The following is a 15430-nucleotide window of genomic DNA, read 5'->3' on the forward strand; positions in this document are numbered from 1 at the left end:
GCTTGTCCCTTCTACTGAAGTGGAGGCCATCCAAATTATACAACTCTATCTTCATACAAGGTGGAGCAATGTTCCAAAAAACCAGAACCCTCTACCCTATGCCACTTACCTACCCATAGGTTCACTTCCAGAATATTCTAATTTCTTCCTAAGATTGTGGGACAGGTCAGAGAAGGTCACTTAGATATTCTTCTTCAGCATACTTTTGAGTTCCCTGAAGTAATTTACTATCTGTGAGGTATCTTGTGATGCAGTGTCAACAGTGCTGATATTAACCATGAGCAAGGGATCCTTGCCCATTGACTTAAGAAGCCTATCCAGTCTTAGAAATGTCTCAGGTCTTGGTTCGGGGAAGGCAGCACTGTCCTTCTGTGTACCTGTCCCCTGCAGAATGTTCTTTTGATTGTTCTGAGTATTGAATCTCCAATAAATATCATCTCCTTGGAAAGTTGTAGAACTCTTGTGGGCAAGCTTGATTTTTGTACATTTAGGCTGAGCTGCCATCCACATCTGTTTGTGGTTCTTGAGTTCACCTTGCAAGTGACTTTTTATACCAAGTCTTCCATGCTTAGCTCAGCACATCTTCACCCCTCACCACCAATAAATGATTAAACACTTAGTGATCTCACACAGTTGGGCTGATCAAAGCTCCCGGGGTTAGAGCCTCATGGCCTTTAGCAAGGCACCATTGTTACTCAGGGGCCCATTGACCAGCTATGCAGTCTGTTCACTGAGAACAAACATCCCAGGTGGACAGGGATGTTCTAATTGTTCTTTCACTCCCTAATTTCTATGTTTGTTTTTTTGTAAAAACAAGCAGATTTGGGAAACCTTCTTATATAGTGGTGAATACTGTGTTTCAGATCAAATATTCCAAACATATTTAAAACTAAAAAGAAAGTTGAAGTTCAAAAGCATACCTTGTAGTCTTTGATTATCTCATAGATCTGAGTGGCCAGCAAATGAAAATCTCATTGAAATATTTCATAAAGCCAATTGTTTTATTAATCAAATATTCTGTCTAATTTGAAATGTTCCTCCTCTTATTTTGAATTACAAAGATTAGGAAGAAAAGAAATTGTATCAGAAGATTATTAGCATGTTAGAGTGCCAGAAATGTTATAGTGTTAATAGGTCATGTTATACTACATAGCTGTAATTACACTCCCAATCACACTGCAATTTCAGTGTATTTGGACTATAACTATGCTTTTTTATACCTATAATTGCTACTAGTTCATTAAGGAAAGGTCATTACATGATTGAGAATAATTACAGTGTAAATAAAGTTATATTCTAATATGAATAAGTACAAGATTAAAACAATAGTAATAACTGAGTCAGACATGTAACTATATGGATGCATGGAAGTTACTTAATAGGAACTAAAAATCAGAGTGTAATTACAATGTTATATTGCAATTATAATGTAATTACAGTTATCATATGATTATAGCCTTGGGGGTAAAGATGTTTTACCTGTTTATTTGTGGTTGGGTTTTTGGTTGTTTTGGTTTTGGTTTTTTGACTGGTACAAAGGCCTGGCTATCACCAGCCAAATAGTATAGTTAGAATATTTGTGAAATTATTGTACATATTCTGTTAGGCCAGGATTGAAGCAGAGAGCAAGAATCCACTACAGAATCAACTTCAAACCACCATCTCTGGGACTGGTGGTTTATTTCAGGGTTTCTGCTTTTACAGATTTAGCAAATTTGAGTAAATTCCAAAAACACAAATCAACCTCCTTCCCCCATATAAACAGGGTAACTCATCAAAACTCCATAGCTTTTGACTGCAGGGCAAAGGACTAGCTCCCTCTCCCGGAGTATCCTAGCCTCTTTGCTATGCCTCATCTGCAACATATTAGTTCCCAGCTAGGTGGAACTCGCTGAATTGCCTTTGAAGCCTTGTTGGGAGTGGATGTCACAGATAAGAGTCCAGTGTCTAACGTCTGTCTGTATTGACAACCCCTCATCAAAAGAAGCCTACATTCAGGTGCTGCTTCCCTTGTAAACAGTTGGAACTGGAAAGTGTAAGCTGGCAGTGCAAGTTACCACATATCAGCCAAGCACTGAAACCTTTCATTGTATACATCCAATGTACATGGCTTAAAACATCAACACATTGAAAAGCCCAATTAACAAGAAGAATTTGTGTATATTGGCCTCTAGGGAAATCAGGCATTTATTTTCTATTGTGACTATGTAGAATCACTGGGCAGGAGTTTCTGACTCAGATAGTGAGTGCTAAAGCCTCCTATTCTGATCCCTAAGGTTTCATTATAGAGCAAGAAGGTTTGAATGAAGCTTGGGCATAAGAGTACGACCTTCTGTCACAGCATATCCATCATCTTGGTGAATGCTTCATCATTTTGTGGAGTTTAGTGGAGCACTCTTGGAACTTTTGCTTGATAAAAATCTATCAAGCAAGTGTCTGAGGTAGAATGAATCATCAATAGTTTCCAGAACTCTTTTTTTTTTGTTTTGTTTTGTGGCGCAAGATTCTTTCTGAGGGCCTCCACCTTTGTTTAGGAGGCCCTGAAGGCAGCCATTTTCCAACTACTCCAATCTTCATCCCTAACATACTTACATTTCTTATGGCAGGCTAAGAGTCTGGTCTTTTACTAGTGCTGGAGAAATGAAGCAATACTCACCGAGTGCAATTTCTGAATGGACTGAAAACATGATCCAAATATTTGTCCTTATATTAATGACATTGTACCATGTGGTCCATATGCTACTTAAATGTGTCTGGGCTCCTGATGTCTGCTATCATGAGACCACACTATAAAGTTGTAGGTAGAACAGGAGGGGCAACACTGTATAAGTGTTCCTGCAGAGCAGGATCAGTCATCCAGGAAGCTAGTAGAAAGGCAATGCCTCCTCATCAAAGCAACCTTCAATAAGGGAGCAAAGTAGGACTTAGAATATCAGGGTTGGAAGGGACCTCATCTAGTCCAACCCCCTGCTCAAAGCAGGACCAGTCCCCAATTTTTGCCCCAGATCCCTACATGGCCCCCTCAACGATTGAACTCACAACCGTGCATTTAAGCAGGCCAATACTTAAACCACTGAGCTATCCCTCCCCACCTAAACTCTTAGCTTAGCTTCTTACCTGAAATGTTGTTAATGCTTCCTGCTTTTAGGCTAAGGTCCTGGGTTCAAACCCTGTAAATAGCCCAAGTGCAATCAGTTAAAAGTGGGGATGTCATGTCGAGCTTGAACTTTAGTAGATTTCAAACACTTGGGGCAGGCTTCCCCAGATGGATCTTTGTTCTTCTGTAGAATCTAGTCCAAATAAGAGGCTTTGAGTTTGCTGCTGATTCCAGTTAAGGTATACTTAGTCTTTAAGTTTAAGTAATAGTAGCTGATGCCTTTAGTGCTAAGAGTCATGTTCCAACCTTACTGTTGACCCAAGTAGAGTCAGGTATACATGCAGTACAAAGAGCATGGCACAACCACCAGAAGTGCACACTTCTGTGTGCAACAAATGCTGTCTTTCTTGGAACTCTGGCATGTGATAGATTTTGCCAGCCTCTCTTTGTCAAATCTCACCAGTGTGGCAAGCTTCAAAATTTGAAATGTTCGAAAATGAGATGATACTCAAATGAGAAGGAACAGTAGTGATTTCAAATGTGATGTCTAGTGATGATAGTAAGTTGTAGTCTCCCTGGGAGGCCAACTCAAATCAGTTAGTGTTGAATATTAATCTGTTGATGCTTAATACCGTTTCCTGGAGAGACTTCTTGCTTTTTAATTTTATAAAGGTTTTTTGTTGGCGACAAAATATATAGTGGGCTTTTTTAGAGGTTTATATTTATCTGCATAATATCTGCTTAGTAGTATCGTGTTCATTAAGAATACAAACAGATATTTTAGGAGTATAATTTTAATTTTTTTTTCCAGTACCAAATCATTACTTGCATTAATAGAGAAAATATACAGGCTTTACAATATTATTCAATTTAACCCTACTCATTTCAACCATTTTTATAATGAAATATATTTAATTCATCAGTTTAGAAGGGACACAATTAAAAAGCTGTGAGTAATGTGTAAATATACATGCACACAGCATAATGAGGTCCTGTGGGACATCAGGTATACCCTACTTTTGGATAAATAGATTTTTAAAAATACATTATGAAGCTCTCACAATTGATGTAAAATTTCATATCCCTCAGGTATGCATTAGAATTTCTCCTCTGTGTATTAATGCATACAATATTCTACAGAATTAGCATTAGATATTCAGAGGAGCTATTTTAGAAGTTCATCTTCAATCAGAAGCTTAATGTGAAAAAGGTTCACTTTCAAAAATGTTTTTATAAACATTTTCTATTTAAATTTGGCTAGATCTCCCTAGTTTCTGTTCCCATTATTTGGCCTAGTTAGCTCACTCATTTCTTAACATCTAGTTCAGTCACTCTGTGATTAAAATATAACTCTCTATATTAATAATCCTTCTAACAGCACTGCTTTATCAAAGAACATAGGTTAATGAGGGTGTAACAAAAATAAAGGAATTTAGATGATAAGTAAGTATCCCATAGTAATTAATTACTCATGCATATATTACATCAGACTCAAAACTCTGGTACTCTGAAGACTTGATCACAAGATCAATAGTCCCACATCACAACTGCACAGCAGGTCTGCAGAAAAGTAGTGAACACATTAGTGGAACAACCAACAAATGATCTGTGCCCAAAAATATGCATGTAATGGTATGATATAATGTCTCAGGTATTTTCTGATTCTCATGTTATGTCAAATCTTGACCTCTGATTTCACAGCGATAAGTAGTGTAAAAACTTCTTACTAATATGTTTGATGCGTCTGGGCTTCCCTAACCAATCCTGAGTACTGCCACCTTTGAAGAGGAACAGGAGTAGAAAGGGGCCAATGCTTGTTTCATGGGAGCACGGTGAGCATAATTTGGTTGTGTAGGGACCTCATGTAAAGAAGCACACTTTGACATACACAGACCACTTCCCTGAAGAGATTATGCTACAGGCGAATAAATCTTAATGTCATGATGATGGATTTGTTTTTCTAGATATGAAACCTATATTTACCTTTCTTAATTTGACCCCAATTATACTCCCTTGCACTACTCAGGTTAACTCATTTCCAACCTTGACCTTACACTTTAAATATCAGTAGATTGTTATCACGGCTCCCCTTAGTTGTCTTTTTTTCCCCTAAATTGTATATATTAAGCTGTTTTAATCTTTCCTAATAAATCAGTCCATGTGGCCCTCTGATCATTTTTGGGTGCTTTCCTCTGAACTCCCTTCAGTTTGTCAATAGCTTTGTATTAATAAGATGTCCAGAATTCAATGAAGTATTCCAGATATTATTACCCCAAGATTTCGATCCAAGGCATTCCAATACTGGCCTGCCTATAATTATAAACGGATAGCTAATTTATTATGTCCAAATGGGGAGAAAGGTGATGACCTGCCCAAGAGGAATTGTCAGGGGCTTTGTCTCCAAACCGCAGAGGAGACCCCAGAGCAGGCTAACCCTAGTAACGATTGGAAGAACACAGATATAGCCCTCCGCTGAAATGGCATTGGGCTGTTTCTTTTTGGTTAGGTCTGTCAGTGGGGTAGCGATTTGGCTGTATTGCGGTACAAATCATTTGTAATATCCAGCCAAGCCTAAGAAGGATTGAACCTGTTTCTTTGTTTTTTGGGACAGGCCACTTTTGAGTAGCATCCACTTTGGCCTGTAGGGGGTTGATAGTTCCTTGACCCACCTGGTGTCCAAGGTAAGTCACTCTGTTTAGGCCTATTTGACACTTCTTAGCCTTAACAGTTAGTCCTGCCTCCCTTATGCGCTCAAGGACTTTTTGTAGATGTTACAGGTGGTCTGCCCAGGAATCCGAAAATATGGCCACATCGTCAAGGTAGGCGACTGCATAGTCTCCTAATGCCGCTAGAAGACCATCTACAAGTCTTTGGAAGGTGGTGGGTTCATTCCGCAGCCCGAAAGGGAGCACATTAAATTAATGCATCCCGACATGTGTGGTGAAGGCTGACCTTTCCTTGGTGGATTCATCTAGCAGTACCCCTTGGTTAAGTCCAAGGTAGAGATGAACTGGGCGCGTCCCAGTTTCTCCAATAGTTCATCTTGCGTGGCATTGCATAGTTGTCTGGGCGAGTTACAGCATTTAGCTTACGGTAGTAGACACAAAAACATATCTCCCCATCTGGTTTGGGAACTAGAACCACTGGAGATGCCCATGCACTTTCAGAGGGGCGGATTACACCCATCTGTAACATATCCTGGATCTCCCGTTCTATAGCAGTTTTAGCTTGAGGAGACACCCGGTAAGGTTGGACTTTAATTGGGTGAGCATTACCTGTGTCAATGGAGTGGTATGCCCGTTCAGTCAGTCCTGGGGTGGCTGAGAACGTTGGCACGTATCGAGTGCAGAGCTCCTTGATCTGCTGTCGCTGCATACTCCCAAGGGTCATGGAGAGGTTCACCTCTTCCACGCCACCAGCACTTTTCCCTTTGTAGTAGATGCCTTCAGGCCACTCAGCGTCATTTGCTCCCTGGGCTTTAAACTGACAAACCTTTAATTCTCAGGAATGAAAAGGGCTTTAGAGAATTAATATGGTACATCTTAGGCTTTTGGTTGGTGGTGGGGAGTGCTATGAGATAATTAACAGCTCCCAGGTGCTCTTGGGCCATGAATGGCCCTTCCCACGACGCTTCCATTTTATGGGCCTGGAGCGCCTTTAAGACCATGACCTGGTCCCCTACTTTGAAAGGGTTTATCATACCAGCCTTTTTGCTCTTTTTGAGCATCCTGTAGGTTTTCTTTAGCAAGGGCTAAAGAGGTTCGGAGGGTGTTTTGTAGGTTGGTTACAAAGTCCAGAATGTTAGTTCCTGGAGAAGGTGTAAACCCCTCCAATTGCTGCTTCACCAACTGTAATGGCCCCTTAACCTCGTGGCCATATACAAGTTCAAATGGTGAAAACCCTAAACTGGGATGTGGTACAGCTCTGTAGGCAAAGAGCAACTGCTGCAATACTAGGTCCCAATCATTGGAGTGCTCATTTACGAATTTTCATATCATAGCCCCAAAAATTCCATTAAACTTCTCCACCAGGCCATTTGTTTGATGGTAGTAAGGAGTGGCAACCAAGTGACTCACCCCATGAGCTTCCCAAAGTTCCTGCCAGGAAATTAGTTCCTGCATCTGTAAGGATGTCAGAGGGCCAACCTACCCTGGCAAAAATGTCTGTTAGTGCCTGGCACACACTTTTAGCCCTGGTGTTGCCTAGAGCTACTGCTTCCAAACATCAGGTGGCAAAATCCATGAAAGTCAGTCTGTACTGCTTTCCTCTGTGTGTGTCTTTTTCGGAAAAGGACCCAGAATATCCACAGCTACTTACTGAAATGGAACCTCAATGATGGGGAGTGGCTGGAGAGGGGCTTTGACCTGGTCTTGGGGTTTTCCCGCTCTTTGGCATACCTCACAAGACCGGACATAGGTAGAAATATCCTTGCCCATTTCCTCCCACTGGAATGACCTCCCCAAATGGTCTTTTGTTCTGTTCACCCCAGCATGGCCACTGGGATGATCATGGGCTAAGCTCAAGAGATTTACCCGGTGGTGGAACTACCAACCGTCTCTGAGGATGCCAGTCTTCCTGGTGTCCACCAGAAAGAGTTTCCTGTATAAAAGTCCTCTTTCTACAACAAACCTGGATCGATTAGAACAGCTGAGAGGCAGTGGGTTGCTCTGTGCTGCCGCCCAAGCTCTTTGGAGGCTTTCATCTGCTTCCTGTTCAGTCTGGAACTGTTCCCTTGAGGCTGGAGACATCAGTTCCTCATTGGATTGTGGATCTGGACTTGGTCCCTCTGGAAGCGATATAGGGGACGGGGCTGTTTCCATTGACTGTTCCGGAGCCTGAACCGCTTTCCGCTGGTGCACTATGTTGGGGTTCAGGCTCCGGCTGAACCTCCTGTGTAGGGTTACCTGCTGCTGCCAGTGCATGTTCGGTGGGGTTGGGGGTTGTAAGTACTGAATTCAGTGTTGGCAATGGTTCTGGTGCTGGTTGTTCCACCGGTTCCAGTTCTGAGACTGGCTCTGTCTGGATCCCTGTGACTGGATCCACTACAGTTGCAGACGTTGGCATGGGGTCCAGTTCCATTCCTTTGGTAGAAATGTCCAGAACAGAGCTAGGTGTGACAGCTTGCTTAGCCTGGCTGCGGGTGACTATTCCCACCCTCCTGGCTAGCTTGACATGATTGGCCAAGTCTTCCAACAGCATGGGGATGGGATAATCATCAGACTGCAAAAGTCCACGTTCCTGACCAGCTCTTGTACTGGACAGGCAACTTGGCTGTAGGCAAATTCAAAGAGTTGGACTTGAAGGGTTGAACTGTTACTTGGATCTGTGAGTCGATTAAATTGGGGTCCACTAAGGAAGCATGGATAGCTGACACTTGTGCTCCGGTGTCCCTCCACACAGTGTCCCTTCTTCCCGTCCACACTCAGAGTTTCCCTCCGCTCTGAGGGTATCTGGGAGGCATCTGGGCCTGAGGACCTTTGGTGGGACCCCGGTCCAACGAACTGTAATCTGTTGGGGTTTTTAGGGCAGTTGGCCTTTACATGCCATGGCTCGTTACATTTAAAACATCGTCCAGCTGACAGGTCACTGGGGTGAGGTGGGTGGCTGGAGAACCTTGTGGCAGGACGGTAAGGTGTCTGGAGTGTTCCTTGGTGTGTAGTTGGGGCCTTGGGCTGTCCCCGGTAGTAGGGTGAGATCGGAGGATGTCTTCTGGTCTCCGCTCCAACTGCAACCAGGATTGTTCCTCTCTCCTCCCTCCACCCGTTTTGTTCCAGTTTGCCCCTTCTGATATTCGCCTCAACTGCTCCTAGTTTTTTTTTTCTTTTCTGCTACCTCCACCCATTTGGCTCCAATCTCCCCCACCTCAATTACAGTTGTGGACTTCCCATCTAGGATGTATCTTTCTATGTCCTCTGGAACACCCTCTAAGAACTGTTCCATTTGCCTTAGGAAGGGCAACTCTTCTGGAGATTTAACACTTGCTCCTGATATCCAGGCATCCCAATGTTTCACAATATGGTAGGCATGTTGGGTAAATTACATGTCTGGTTTCCACCTTAGGGCTCAGAACCTCCAACAGGAATGCTCAGGTGTTAGCCCCATTCTGACTTTCACCTTGGTTTTAAACCGTTCATACTTGCTCATGTGTTTTAGTCATTTCAGCCACCACCTCTGCTAAGGGTCCACTGAGCTGCAGCCTCAGCTCTACCATGTACTGGTCTGTAGAGATGCTGTACCCAAGGCAGGCCCTTTCAAAGTTTTATAAGAAGGCCTCAGTATCATTGCCTGCCTTGTAGGTGGGGAACTTCCTTGGATGTGAAGCGGTACCTGGAGAAGGATTGCTATTTTGCTGAGCCTTTGCCTTCTTCATCTCCAGTGCATGCTTCAACTCCTTTTCCTTTGCCTCCATTTCTTTTTCCTTTGCCTCCAGTTCTCTCCCGTGGGCAGCCTCTTTGGCTTTTTCTGCCTTGGGTTCTGTCATCTTAGCCTCTGTTTTTAACTAACTTTACACCGGAGAGTTAAAAAAAAACTGGCTTGTAAAATTTGTGTGTTGTAATGTGATACCTATGTTCTCTGATAGCTATTCTCAGCCTACAGAAAAATCCTTTGTCTCCACACAAATAGAAAAACCCTCTAGTTGTTCTTAGCTTTAAAAAAAAAAAACTTCAGGTCTATGAAAAAATTGTGAATTTCCCTGCAGGAGATTAACTACCCTGCTTTTAGGTAGAGAAAACTCCAGCTCAAAAAAAAAAAAAAAAAAAGGATCCCTTTTGTTATGCCTGCTGCTTTGTCCCCCCCAGGCAGAGACATAGAATTTATAGCTGCAATCCTCTTTTACAAAACCTTTTAAAATCTTGCTGTGCTTCTGGTTCAAAAATGATCCCCCCAAAATTTTCAATCATCCCACCGCTCTGCCACCATGTCAAGGTTCCTTTCCCACTCTGAACTCTAGGGTACAGATGTGGGGACCTACATGAAAGACCCCCTAAGCTAACCAACTTAGTTAAAAACTTCCTCAAGGTACAAACTTTGCATTGTCCTTGAACCCTATGCTGCCACCACCAAGCGTGTTAAACAAAGAACGGGGAAAGAGACCACTTGGAGACGTCTTCCCCAAAATATCCCCCCAAGCCCTACACCCCCTTTCCTGGGGAAGGCTTGATAAAAATCCTCACCCATTTGCATAGGTGAACATAGATCCAAACCCCTGGATCTTAACAATGAAAAAGCAATCAGGTTCTTAAAAGAAGAATTTAATTAAAGAAAAGGTAAAAGACTCACCTCTGTAAAATCAGGATGGTAAATATCTTACACGGTAATCAGATTCAAAACATAGAGACCCTGTAGGCAAAAACCTTAAGTTACAAAAAGACACAAAAACAGGAATATACATTCCATTCAGCACAGTTTATTTTACCAGCCATTTAAACAAAAGGAAATCTAATGCATTTCTAGCTAGATTCCTTACTAACTTTTTACAGGAGTTCTGAAGAGCATTCCTGATCTGTTCCCGGCAAAAGCATCACACAGACAGACCCTTTGTTCCCCCCCCCACTCCAGCTTTGAAAGTATCTTATCTCCTCATTGGTCATTTTGGTCAGGTGCCAGCAAGGTTATCTTAGCTTCTTAAACCTTTACAGGTGAAAGGGTTTTGCCTCTGGCCAGGAGGGTTTTATAGTTCTGTATACAGAAAGGTGATTACCCTTCCCTTTATATTTATGACAGTTCTTCTGCTCTGTACAGTATTCTGTAACTGCCTGCAATCTTTTCCTTCTGCTGCAGTTTCTCTTTGCTCTTCTTCGCTTACACCCACACACCAAGTGTGCTTCTGGCTAGCCTTATATTCAGTTTCTGGCTTCCTCTGATTGGTTAACTTTTCAAGCTGAGCGCTTCCTGCATGAGTAGCAACTCATTCAGCCAATCAGCTCTGCCCTGACATTATAGCTACTCCATCTCTTCCCTGAAGCTGTTTTGGAGTGAGTTGAGTCACGCTTCCCGAACTTGTTCAACCTTTCTTTCTTACTTGCTATTGGTCAATATAGTCTGTGTCCTCCATCTTACATGTTTTCTAATAGAAAATCAGTATGTCCACCATTTTGGATTTTTAGCTTCAAACTATCATTAATTATTTATCTAAAGCCTTAATTGTAAAACTAACTACAGTTTTAGGCAAGCCAAAGCATTATGCTACTGTAACCACCTTTATTATGTCCATCTGGAGAGGTGAATTTTTATGTTTTTAAACCCCTTCCAAGGTTTTTCCTTGCTGCAGATGCAGTCGTATGCCACTGTCCTGGGTGTTGCCGGTTGTTAAATAGGACTAGAGCAGTTAAAAAACCCACACTCTTGTATCAATATGGTCACTGTTACCTCTCTACTTTGTGTATCAGCCCATATTGCATTGTAAACTCATTACTGCTGTTCAAGTGTAGTAGTAGGATTTTATGTTTGTATTTTATATAATTTAGAATGAAGGATAAAGAATAATAATGTAGCATGTATTAAATGTATTGGTGTATGATTTGATCATATCCTGCCAGCCACCCTTTTTGAATAGCAGAAAGGAATGGCCAAGATGGGCCATTGATAGAGATACATCAGCCAGAATTTTTGTCTGTGCTGATTTCAAGGCAGTGACTGACTTTTGAGGGTCAATTTGTTGTAGGTTTAGCATTTTAAAATAAGTAAAAGAATGCCATGATTATTTTCTTTTGCACTGCAATTTGATGTTCCTGTTCAAAATGTTCTGTGTAAATTAATTTTGTTTTGTATGTGAATGAGGAATGTGTGTGTTAAGAGATAAGTGTGTAGGCCATCACTGAACCAGATGGTCTAGTGAGGAACCGGAGACAGACGCAAGGGTGCCAAGAGGCTGCAACACTCCCCTATTGAAATGTCAGAGGAGGGCAGATTGATGACTCTAAAGATGAGACTATCAATGGGGACAAGATAGCTGTGATCAAAACCAGCATGGGATAACTCCCTGAGGAACTTGATGAAAGAGCAAGATAAAGGATGAGAAGGACAATTTAAGAAAACAAACACTCAAACTATTGATTACAGAATGACGATGAAAAATTCATTGGTCCCAATGAAGGAAAATCACTATATAAAACAAGGTGCCTTGCCATGAAACTTTGGGTTTGTCCTGCCAAGACTTCCCCGGAGCATCATGTCATGACTGATGAAACCCAGCTCCTCCCAACCAGTGATTAACCTAGCTGAACACTGGGTTGATCCAAACTCTAGACTGATAACTATAACATCGACTGGCGGGACTCTGTGTATGTGTGTGTGTGTTTGGGGGGTGTGATTGAATGTATATGCTTTTAGTTGTATCTTCAGTAAGTGCAGCATATTGCCTTTTCTCCTCAGAAAGATCCCATGTGCTTCTTATAAGCATAACACAAGTTTCTCCTGTTCATTGAATACCTGTGCTTTAGTTCAGCTTTCTCCAAATTAATGTAGGTGTAGGAGGGCTATTGGAAAGATCCTCTCTGAAGAGGGCACTGGCAATCTCTTCCCTTTCCTGCTGGTTCCTGCAATGTATGCTGGGGCTCTTGCTTCAGCAGTCCCAGCACTATTAGAGAGGAAGCTGTAGTAGTACCCTAAAGGAATTCACATGCTGAGAAGCCTCTTTGTCTCTTTGCAAGATTTAAAGAAACAAGCTGCTCATTACACACCAAAGGAGAATCTTTGCTTGGATATTTTCTGGTAGGTAGTTCAGTGGGTCACTGTGACCCTGAGATTTAAACCCTGAACAAGGTCTTTCAGAGGCCCTTCTATTTTCCATTCCGTGGTGGTCATCGCTGAACCCATCTAAGATTGCCTTATATTTTCTCTGTGTCCTGACTTAGTTTCATCATTTCCCAGTGTAGTATTATCTGTAGTGGGGTCTGTAGGTGACAATTTTAGGAAAGGGGATGGAACTTGCCTTAACTCTTCATGAATTCATTCCTGAAGGGCACTCTTGAAAGTGCTACCCCTCCAAAGCAGGTTAGTCTTCAACCCTTTCTCCAAAACCTATTTGTAGAGCCTGGAGGTGTTTTTCTCTCTTTAGAATGGCCTACATGAAATTCCCCAAGCAATAGCTGCTGACTCAAGATTTATTAACAAACAGCTTTCAATCAATCAATTTTGAATCCACCTGGCAGTGTTCTTGTCCAAACCAATTTGAACCAAATCTTCAAGTAAAGAGTTCAGGAAACCTAGTGTCAAATTTGCTAAAATCCAAATATGACACCATAATTCTGATGCTAAAATGTATTTATCTAGCAAGATATATTCTTTGTAAATTAATTGTACTTACTATTCATAACTCTGGTATTCTCAAGATATTTAGCCACTTATTTTCTATACATTTGTTCATATTTTTATTTCATGATTTTAAATCAAGGATGATAGTTGGACTTATTGTGCAGCATGATAATTGTCAGAGTTACTTGACATTTCCAGTAATTGGTACTTAGTTTGCTTTTCTGCAGTAATCCCAAACCCCACCATTTCTCAGAAAGAACTGCCATTCACAGAATAAGTTTATTTGATCATCTCCTTATTCTCTGCAATGAGTAGTTGATAGTAGAGTAGGTTGAATGATGGGAATAAATGCCAGAGTTCACAATTATTATTCATAGACTATTATTCTACAGTCTATAGAGCTGATTGAGTAATTGAAATGCATTGAAGAATAAGAGTACAAAGAAAATGCGCCAACATTTGCAATCAGTATTATTCATAACAAATTACTGAACCAGCTCCAGTGAGCAGTCACCCTAATGTGCAACAAGCAGAACCACATGGAACAAGTTGGCCTTCCTCTTAAATGCTCTGTGTTATAGTGCTACAAAAGCCTCACTAGTTCAAACTAGTACCAATGTAAAATGATCTCATAAGAATGTCCTTACATTTCCTCATATGCATAACATCAGGACCAGTTTTACAGACATAATCAGACTTTCCTAGTATAGTCTAACCTCCTCTTTAACACACTTTTAATACAGTTTTCCTTCTCAGACCTTTTCTGTACATAAGTTTACACTCATTTAGGTCCCTCATCAACAGGAGCAAAATCAAAATAAGCCACTGTTAAATCAAAATAAGAGGGTGTCACCAATTTAATTACATTTCAAATATTAGTTAAACTGCTATGACTTGCTAAAGACAGTCCTTAATTGTTCAACTGTGTATAATAACTTACACCTTGTGTAATTATACACATGTATAAAGTGGTCATAAAATCTTACCATTCAGACTTGGTGGCCTTTTACAGCCAATATTCACTTATTCTTTGCAGTTCTCTGTAACTATAGAAGTCACAATGACCCTTTTCTTAATATTTCTTGTTGAACAAAAAATCTTAAAATAATTCATTTTGGAGTTGTTACTTTCATGTCCATAATGAAAATAGATACTCTTTCCTCCTAGCTGCTTCTTGTTTTCTGATAAAGCCTTAAAGGAATAAATATTGTTGTTAGATTGCATTCACGGTCCTTGCATAATTTCTTTACAGAGGTGTTGTAGTCTGTTGTCCATTAGTTACAATATATTTTGATCCCCCGCTCTTTTTCTGTGATGGTGAATTATAATACTTATGCCCATTTCACCTTATTCAATAGAGGATAAATGTCGTTACTTGTATGAAGCTTAAGTAGAAGGTTTTGTGCAGGTAGACTTTTTGGAAGAAAGGAAGGAACAGTCCCTTCTGTGATGAGGAGTAACAATGAAGTTAGTCTGTGACTGTTACTGGAGCTCTAAAGCTGCAGTAGTTTGAATATTCTTGTACCACTATTCTGCAGGCAGAATGGCCAGTAGATTCAGGTAGTGTTGGATTCACTGACCACTGCTGCTTTTGCCAAGTCCACTCTTTCTCTGACCCCCTTCTTCTATGGCCCCACAGAGATGAATCCCATGGAACAGGATCTGTGATCTACCCAGTTTCCGTAAAGCAAATCTTTACCATTCCCAGTGAAATTGTAGAGTGTTCTAATGCAGGCAGGTATCCCCACAGACATTGATGTGGGTGCAGGATTTGCCCTTAAATTTAATTACCCACAATTTATTAAACATACTACCTTTATACCATAGCTATCTGTGAATTCATTCCTTTGTGGAGTTCTGTTAGCCTGTGGTCACTGACTCCATACTTCCCTTCAATTCTGCTTTTCAATCTGTTCATGATCAGTACTAAAAGGATTAGTTGTTTCTTCTCTTACATGGTAATCATTAAGCCCTGTGATAAAGGAGGGTTTACCAACATCCCATTCTCTTTATCTGGGCCACAGATGATTCAACACAAGATCTTATCAGTGGAGTCACTGCTTAGGATAGCTTGCC

This window comes from Lepidochelys kempii, chromosome 1 (assembly GCF_965140265.1).
Source record: "Lepidochelys kempii isolate rLepKem1 chromosome 1, rLepKem1.hap2, whole genome shotgun sequence".
Classification (NCBI taxonomy): Eukaryota; Metazoa; Chordata; order Testudines; family Cheloniidae; genus Lepidochelys; species Lepidochelys kempii.